Source organism: Alosa sapidissima, chromosome 10 (assembly GCF_018492685.1).
Source record: "Alosa sapidissima isolate fAloSap1 chromosome 10, fAloSap1.pri, whole genome shotgun sequence".
NCBI lineage: Eukaryota > Metazoa > Chordata > Actinopteri > Clupeiformes > Clupeidae > Alosa > Alosa sapidissima.
The window spans coordinates 27,475,065-27,485,064 of record NC_055966.1 but is presented as its reverse complement, the minus strand read 5'-3'; the positions used below and the strand labels follow the sequence as shown (position 1 = coordinate 27,485,064).

General features: G+C 42.4%; 1 protein-coding gene across 1 annotated transcript in view; it reads left to right on the top strand.

Annotated features, from left to right (window-relative positions):
• Positions 1-10,000, top strand: part of slc6a3 (solute carrier family 6 member 3) — a 27,873-nt gene that overhangs the window by 2,717 nt on the left and 15,156 nt on the right. The window lies entirely within an intron of this gene.

Below are 10,000 nucleotides of genomic sequence, written 5' to 3'. Positions count from 1 at the left end.
AAATGGCAGCTAATGTCGCCGCACAGACAGACACACAACAATCTTCTGTGAGGTGGCTGTCTAGATAGCCAGTCAGGACAATGCTTCTCCCTAAGGATGGAGTCACTGGTGTCAATGACCAAAATGGAGAGGCAGAGTTCTCTGAGAGTTCAGCGTAAATAGTTGGACTAGATCGAGAGGGGCCCTCAGAGAATGCAGTCCTTTAACAAGGCATCTGCAGACGAGTGTGGTCAGGTAGATAAAAAAAAACATCTGTTGGCATTATGATTACACCGAAGGATTGTCTGACAGTGAAATGTCTTCTGTTTATTGGGTGTGAAGTAACACTTCACAGCCATTATCCCCTGCTGTTGTAAAAGAGATTTGGCAACCTGTAGGGGTCCAACGAAAAAGGTCAGTTGTAATTTCCCTGTTAATCAGGGGTTAGCATCAAAAACAAATCAACAGACATGGTAGCTTAACTCTTAGCTCAAGTCTTAATCTCTGAATAAAAGAAGAAGAGAAAACGATTGGCTAGATGAAAACGTTTGCTGGTGGAGAACTTTGCATTATTGAGAAATGCTTTGAGGGCTCATAGAGACATCAATGCTGTTAGTTACTTATTTAAATCTGTTAATTTGATTGGAGAAATATTAACTGCAATGTTGGTCTGACCAGAATAGCATGTTCAGACCCATTTGACCATCATGACAAAAACATCCATAGTACTGGCGGTCAAGACAAGGCAATTGTTCCTGAACAGTAATTGTTGCATCAGCAGCCATCTCTGATAGATTGTGCTTTTTAGCAGCGGGTGTACAAAGGCATTCCACCAACCGAAATAGAGGCATTATCACTTAGCACCAAGCTAATATCAGCTATCAGGCTAGACAGAGACAAGCAGGGCCGAAATGTTTCAGCAATTTTCCCTCAAATTAATATCCATTAGCACAGAGGTGCTATCCCTTCAGAATAACACATGTGAAAGTGTAAGTTGCAATTTATCACCTGAGTGATCCTAGCTCAGGACAGAATGTAGGATGGTTCAGTCATTCTTCCCTGAAAGGGACAAATGCTGAAACACACACACACACACACACACACACACACACACACACACACACACACACACATGTCCACATGTTTGGTCAGGAATTTCAACTAGGGCAATGTAGGTTAGTTGTTATACATTGCTTTCCGTATTAGCTTGTTTGTTATAGAAGATACGACTTTTAGCTTGGATCTTCATTACGCTTAGGCAGTTCAGCTTTGCTGCCAAGCACAACCCAAGGCTCCTATTTCCAGATGATGCCAATATGGCGTATCCCATCAAAACAACGGCTTTCAATGGAAATGGGTGTGACTTGACTCCATTGTCCTACTAAAGTAACACACATTTGTGAAGTATGGACCCTTTCAAGAGAGTTCCATTATCAGCATCATAGTTGGCCCCACAAGACTTCCTTTTTAACATTCCATATGTTATCTTAATGCAGAGAAAGTAGATTGGGGCCCAAATAGAACGTTCAAGCATTGTTTTTGTTTTTGTTGTTGAAAGGGTCTATAGACCCTTTAAACAATAAAAAAACAAAAACAATGCTTGAACGTTCTATTTGGTTCCCAATCGACTTCCTCTGCATTAAGATAACATGGAATGTTAACGGAAGCCTTGTGGGGCCAACTATGATGCTGATAATGGAACTCTCTTGAAAGGGTCTATAAAGCAGGGTATCTGCACATTTTCCAAGTGCAAATTTAAAGACTTTTAAGACCTTTTCAAGACATCTAAATGGAAAAATTAAGACTATACCATGGCAAAAAGATACATGCGACACCTTAAAACTGTTTCATGCAATAGTTTTTTTTTTTCTACTAATTTTAACCCCCACCCCATTTTGGATGTCTACAGAAGTTACCAAATATATTTTGGCGAAAGAAAAATAATTGTGTGTGAATTACCTTCACAGCTATGAATGCCCAATTTTAGGGTCTGAGCTGCTTGCTTTTGAAGCTGGCTGTGCATATTTGGTTGTGCTTACTGGCTGAGGCTGACTGTTCTTCACCTGTGTCTGTAGTAGCCTAGGCTACTTGCCAAAGACGTGCACTGGACTGGATTCCCTTAAATATTTTTTTCAAAGTTAGACTAAGCTATTTAAATATTTTAATAGGCCTACTTAATATAATTTACGATCATCTATTGTCCCATATGCAGCACAGCAAGTTAAAGTTAATCCACTGCTTTACATTTTGCATACCAGTTGTATCTAAACCAACCAAATCCTCCTTGCATGATCCTGCTGAAAACTGCTGGTTTCATCTCAAGCACGCACGTATTATGAACGCACGTTTTTGTTTTTTATGTAGCCAGTCACCGACATTCAAAAAATATGCGGTTATATTTCACAACTTTAGCGAAATTGGCTGCTGACAGATATTACAGGTATTATAACTTAGACAGATATTTTCTTCCCTAGGCTAGGCCAGCAACACACGCTGGAAAGATGCAAACATATCAACTTAACATGTACAATATTTCCTCCTGATTGCGAAAACATTTGTTTTCTTTTTCTGTCAGTCCGTGGTTCCTTCATAAATTGCGCAGCAAATTATCAGACGAGTGACAGAAGCACTGCGCATAATTTGACCAGCAGTCTTCGTGTCCATAGTTTGTGAAACGATGCTGCGTCCGAGCAAAGATTCTAGATGGCCAGCGCAACTCCAAAAAGGAGGACAAATGAGCGTCCGGTTTGAGGCTGCGCCGGACGCCGGACAGGACTTTTAAAATCCATATGTCCGGCCTAAATTCGAACGTATGGCCACTCTATCGCTAACTGGCTTACCAACTCTTTCTCCTGCTCAATCTACCGCTCACGTACTGTAGGCTACCTGCCTCGTGGTACACCACGAAAACGTCAGGCATATTTGTACATACTGTATTATTACCGTTTTCACACCTTTAACCACACCCGTGAAAAACATCTTCACTCTGCAGCCACTACACTTCCTCCCGTAGCCTTATAGTCACTTTTCCTTTTTAAATGCACGAAACCGATGGAAACATTATTCGCTCTCTTGCACTCGCTCACTCACTGGCGTTCCCATACGCAAATTTAATACCTCCCCTTTTGACAATTCAAGACATCCCAGACAATTTAAGACTTTTTAGGCCTTAAAAAACGTTGTATTTCAGACTTTTTAAGACTTTTTAAGGATCCGCGGGAACCCTGATAAAGGCTAAGCCCCATAAACCACTATCATGCTCAGCCACTTAGGCATGCTCAACCACTTAGGCATGCTCAGACCCCAGGTACGCCATGCACTAGACCCGTTACAGTTTGCTTACCAAGAGAAAGTGGGCGTGGACGATGCCATCACTTATCTTCTACACAGGACACATTCCCACCTGGACAAGGGGAAAAGTGCTGTGAGAATCATGTTCTTTGATTTCTCAAGTGCTTTTAACACCATCAAGCCCCTCAGATTGGGAGACAAGCTCTTGCAGATGGGTGTGGACGCTCACCTGGTAACCTGGATTACAGATTACCTGACCGAGCGACCACAGTTCATCAGACTGAAGAAATGTCTCTCTGACACTGTGATCTGCAGCACCGGAGCGCCACAGGGAACTGTGCTCTCTCCAGTCCTGTTCACCCTGTACACATCTGACTTCTGCTACAACACCGAGTTTGGTGCAATGGTGCAAACTCAATCATCTTCAACTTAACACTTCAAAGACAAAGAAGATGGTGGTGGATTTCCGTAGGTCTAGCCCACTCTGCTACCAGTCCACATTGATGGGGTCAATGTGGAGGTGGTTAGCACCTACAAGTATCTGGGTCTCCACCTGGACAATAAACTGGACTGGTCAGCCAACACTGATGCACTCTACAAGAAAGGGCAGAGCAGGCTGTACTTCCTGAGGAGGCTGCGGTCCTTCAATGTGTGCAGTAAGCTCCTCAGGATGTTCTACCAGTCTGTTGTTGCCAGCGTCCTCTTCTATGCAGTAGTATGCTGGGGAGGAAGCACAAGGAAGAAGGATGTGGGGCGAATTGACAGGCTGGTAAGGAAAGCTGGCTCTGTAGTGGGAGCTGAACTGGAGTGCATCACTTCACTATCTGACAGAAGGACCCTGAACAAACTGATCAACATCTTGGACAATGAGTGTCACCCACTCCACAGCACTATTGTTAAGCAGAAGAGCCTGATCAGCTGGAGACTTCGCTCACTGCCTTGCGCAACTGACAGACTGAGAAAGTCATTTGTCCCCAGGGCCATTGAACGGTTCAATGCCTCACTTAAGGGAAGAGGAGAGATAGACTTCTCTGCATAGTCTGTATGCCTCTTCACCCCCTCCATGTTTGGTACTGTCTGTCCACTAGCCACTTGTACCACTGTCTTTATGCCTCACTGTTAGCACATTAGCACATGCATAACCCCCCCCCCCCCCCCCCCCCTCCATGCCACAGCCGAACTGTGGCCACACTTATACATTTTCTTAAATAGTTAAATATATAGATATATAGACTTTACTTTACTTTATTTCTGCATTGTTGCACTGTTGGACTTCCACTATCACCATGACCACTATCACCATTGCACTACCACCATGACACTCATTCACACAGAGCACCTTACCGAATCACAGGCTCAGTCCCTGCCTCAGTCATTGCAAGCGCCTCTGATTGATTAATCACCACTATGTGGATACTGTTTTTAGAATAGTATAATTTGTATTTTAGTATATTTAGCATATTCTTTATCTTCTACTGTCCTTACTGCTTAGTTGTGTTTTTATATTATATACTTTAATTACTCTTTCTGCTGGTAAAGAATGTGTTTGTGCTGTATGTATGCTGCTGAGACCTTGAATTTCCCCTGGGGATCAATAAAGTATCTATCTATCTCTCTATCTCTCTATCTATCTATCTATCTATCTATCTATCTATCTATCACTCTACTAACTACTTACTCTACTAATAGGTGCCACCATAAATCTACCACTTCACTTTGGACAAAAGTGTCTGCCAAATACCATAACCATAACCATATATTTGTCGCGTCTAAGCCAACCTTAGCTGTTCTGATATCAGGCAACTCCCTCATTTCAAAAAGGTGCTTAAATCCCATTTGTTGCAAATGAGTCTGTTACCTCTAAAAGCAATTTCAAATGATGCTCACTCAGTCCATTCATTGAGAGTAGGCTGAACAAAATCATTTTTTGTTTGTCCTTTTTCTGAATTGATATTGAGAACTGTACATTGCTGCATTGTTGGGTTCAGGGGACATTTCTCACAATGAACTTTGGACTGTTATGCAAGTGTACTATGTGTTCCTGGTCAGTAGGAGTTCAGGGTGCAAGCACCAAAACCACTTTGCAGCTTTGAAAGGCAGGGGCATCGGAGTGAGTCATATAGCTGTGCCTGGTTTAAAGCTCAGTGAATAGACCTTCCCGTTTTAGTACATACAAGGGAACTTGTTGTATCTGTGTGTGTGTTTATGTGTGTGTATGTGTGTGTGTGTATGTGTGATTATTTATGTGTGTACGTCTACATGCATGTGTGTGCTTGTCCAAGTGCATCCAAGTGTTTGTTCGCATGTGTGTGCGTCCACAGACAGACACTTTGGCTATCACATTTCCTGTGCATTGTTCATGTATAAGTGTGTGTGTGTGTGTGTGTGTGTGTGTGTTTGTGTGTATGTATGTGCTTTGACTAGGCTATTACATACGTACATGAAGGGCTACAGATAGTCCCTCATTTCAGACATGACTGTCTGTGTTTGATCATTAGTATTGATTATAAATGTAAAGGTACTGCTGTGCTGTGTGTGTGTGTGTGTGTGTGTGTGTGTGTGTGTGTGTGTGTGTGTGTGTGTGTGTGTGTGTGTGTGCATGTGCACACTGCCAAGAAAGGCTCATCTACTGCTTCACCCATGAAAAACCAGAATAACCAGAAAACCCATTTGAACGGACTACCGTAAAAAGACACACACACACACACAGACACACACACATGCCAGAACAGTGTCTCGACATCAGGACACAGACAGATGCCCTCTCTAAAGCTACTCAGGAAGCACCATGGAAACAGCGCACACCATGGGGGTGAGGTAAATGTGGGGGTGTGTATAAACATCTGTGTGTGTGTTCATATAAACATATACATGACCAGGCATGGCAAAACCAGGCTCAAGTCGCAGAGACGCAAGTCACGAAAAACGACTTTGAAGGTTTTTTTTTTTTCAAAATGAGTTATTTTCGTTTTTTTGCAAAATGTGCAAGTTGAAGTCCTAAAGAAGCAATTCCATGTTTCAGATAACAGCATTGGTTGCTTTAAAGTGTATATTTTGTCTTTGAAAATGGTTAAGTTTCAGGAAGTAAACCAGCGTTTGAATTGGGCGTGACTAGTGCTCTTTTGTTTTGTCGCCAATCAGCTGTATGCTAGAAGTAACCTCATGGCTACTTACTGAACCAGCATGCTGTTTGTTTACAATTGGAATGGAGATGGACAAAGCACAGCGGATTGCAGATGACCTGAATCTGATGATGAAGGCGACTTCATTACATTGGAGAACATCCCTAATCTAGAGCTGACCTTAGCCGAAGATAATTACAACGAGGAAGAATCTCTCGGTCTGGCAGCAGAGGAACTAGAAGATATCAGATTATCAGAGGAACTAGAAGATATCAGAACTATTTCCACAGTTACATTTGACGGGGATAAAGTTTGTGTGTTAGAAACTTTATCCATTGCTACTAGCTAACGTAGGTCTACTGGCGTTATCTATTGGCACCATAGGTTACTAGCCAAAACCCATTACAGATAGTTTCGGTGGGCAATTAATTTGAATAATGCGAGAATGTCTTGTTTTGACTGATGGCAGGGTGCCTTATCGTGTGTGCATTCAAATTAACAGGGTTTGCAAACGTGATCTCATGTTTGTTTAGTTCACGTTTTAGACTATATTATCCATTGCTAAACCTGCTAAATCCATTGCCAACTTGGTGCCTTGCACTGGGTGTTCATTCAAAATAACATGGTTTGCAAACGTGATCACATGTTTGTTTTAGCAGTGATGTAGTACTCGAGTCTGGTCTCGGACTCGAGTCCGGTCTCGAGACCGATTTCGGCTTTCTCGGACTTGATTCGGACTTGTTCCTTCAAAGACTCGGTCTCGGACCACAGTGGGAGGAGAAGGACTCGTAATTTCAGACCGAGTCTTCGAGACCAAGGCATTTTTTTATGTTCATATAAAAAAAAAAATCAAAATAAAATTTCACGGCGGCCACATCTTTGACCCTTGTTGGCCTTGGTGCCCCCTTCTTTCAATATTCTGCTTTGCGTCCGTTTTTTATTTAGCCTATAGCCTGTCAAAATAATCTTAGCATCACAGCGCAAACTAATTCAGTCTTACACAGTGGAGAAAATGACAGCTCATGGCAAGACAGAAAGTGCGTCCAAATTCACCCATTCTTCTCAGTTAAAATACTCGCAATCGCTAAGCCTACTCATCACACAGGCACATGTATCACATCACATGAAAGAACTTTTTCTCAGCTTTTAAACAGCCGCTAATTGCTGTGGTGAACGGTTCGCGAGAAAAGTAAATAATATAATTACATTTAATCATAACGTCTACATAAGGTGCTACACCCATCTCCCTACCCATTCATCTCGGTGGAATACTTCACGAACCCTTCGTTCAACACATGACAAACCATATATCAGAATAAACAGCAGACCTTACCGAACACAAAGGTGTAAAGCAGTCCCCTGTACAGTAGTTCCAGAGTATTCCGGTTAAATTATGATTCTCTCTTCATGATTTCATAACAGGCCAAATACAAAATAAATGTTACAAATATTGCCTAGATATAGGTAAATATTAAAATCAGATATACAGCTGAGTAAGAGTTTGTGAAAGGAGTCTTAATGATCAAAAAATGCTAAGCATGCATCTAGGTTGCATCAGTTTCTTAAAGCTGAGCTGTGCTTAAATTGTTCAATACATGATTCCATAACAGGCCAAATATAAAATAAATATAAATATTAAATATAGCCTAGACATCTAAATATTAGATGATCAGATGATTTACAGCTCTATGTAATATGTCATGTTTCATGTTTTTGTAATGTTTCATACAGTGATTCAGGTCTACTGCTGTGAATAGGCTAAATACAACTTTGATTATTTTTATAGCCTACTACATGTGGCCTTTGTGCCCCCCACCAAATATGCCCAACTGAAAGTCAAGTGGCCTTGCCCCTAAAATGGTGAAATTCCAAGCCTGGGCCTAACTGTTGATTATTAATTGGGGTGATATTAAATCATATGAAAACTGACATGTTTTTATGGTCTTGGTCTCGACTCGGTCTCGACTCCTAAAGGACTCGGTCTCGACTCGGACTTGCTTCCTCAAAGACTCGGTCTTGACTCGGACTCGACTGTATTTGAAAACCAACGGACTCTGTCTCGACCCTTCAAAGACTCGGTCTTGTCTCGGACTCGGCATAGGCGGTCTCGTCCCCATCACTATGTTTTAGACTACTTTATCCATTGCTACTAGCTGGTTCTGTAACCCATTAGGCTACAGATAGTTTCGATGGGTCATTAGCACTGCAGGCTGACAGATCAGTGACCATGACTGGGGGAGGGTTGATCTTAATGTCATGTAAATGAGGACCATAGTGTTCCCCTCCCATGGATTGAGGGAGAAAGTAGTCAAATTGAAAACCCTGATTTCTTAGCTTGTAGCTTTGAGATGTGTATACTTTAAAATGGCTACAACTTATTAAAATATTATCAGATCTCCATGAGTGAGACATCATTGGATAGCTTTGAAACTACACTTTCAGAATCTGTAAATAACTCAAAATGTCTCTGGGGAGACATGTGCCTGGTTTTGCCATGCCTGGTCACATACATGTGTGTGTGTGTGTGTGCTCACGTGTGTATGTGATCCCCCGTGTCCTGCTGCTGCTCTTCCCATGGCTCTCTCATCTGGCTGTCAGTCTGTAAAAGTGCAGCGAGCAAGAAGCAAGTTGGAGGGAGGGCTGGCATCTTAATCACAGGCCCGGCTTTCACTAAGAGCCTGTCACTCCACGCCAATTACAGTCATTACGCCTGATCAACATGCCATCAAAGAACTTCGGGAAGCTCACATGGGGAGCACTGAGAAGATTTATGAAGAGCCTCTGCTCTCTCTCTCTCTCTCTCTCTCTCTCTGCTCTCTCTCTTTCTTTCTCTCTCCCCCCTCTCTCTCACTCTCTCTCTCTCATAAGGGCCAGATTCAAGTAGTATGTCTTGAGGACTGATCTCTTGATCACTTTCTTTGTAAACATTGACACCCTTAGCACCCTTAAACGCTCTTACTGTGTACTTTGACACCCATAGCATACTGAAGCACTCATACTGTTAAGCGCTCTTACTGTGTACTTTGTGTAATTTGACACCCATAGCACCCTTAAGCGGTCATACTGTGTACTTTGTGTAATTTGACACCCATAGCACCCTTAAGCGGTCTTACTGTGTACTTTGTGTACTTTGACACCCATAGCACCCTTAAGCGCTTATACTGGGTACTTTGACACCCTTAGCACCCTTAAGCGCTTATACTGGGTACTTTGACACCCTTAGCACCCTTAAGTGCTTATACTGTGTACTTTGACACCCTTAGCACCCTTAAGCGCTTACTGTATACTGTGTACTTTGACACCCTTAGCACCCTTAAGCGCTTACTGTTCACTGTGACTTTGACACCCATAACACCCTTAAGCGCCTATACTGTGTACTTTGACACCCATAACACCCTTAAGCGCCTATACTGTGTACTTTGACACCCATGGCACCCTTAAGCGCCTATACTGTGACTTTGACACCCATAACACCCTTAAGCGCTCTTACTGTGTACTTTGACACCCTTAGCACCCTTAAGCGCTTACTGTATACTGGGCACTTTGACACCCATGGCACCCTTAAGCGCTCTTACTCTCCCCGTTCTGCTCTTGTGATTAGTATGATC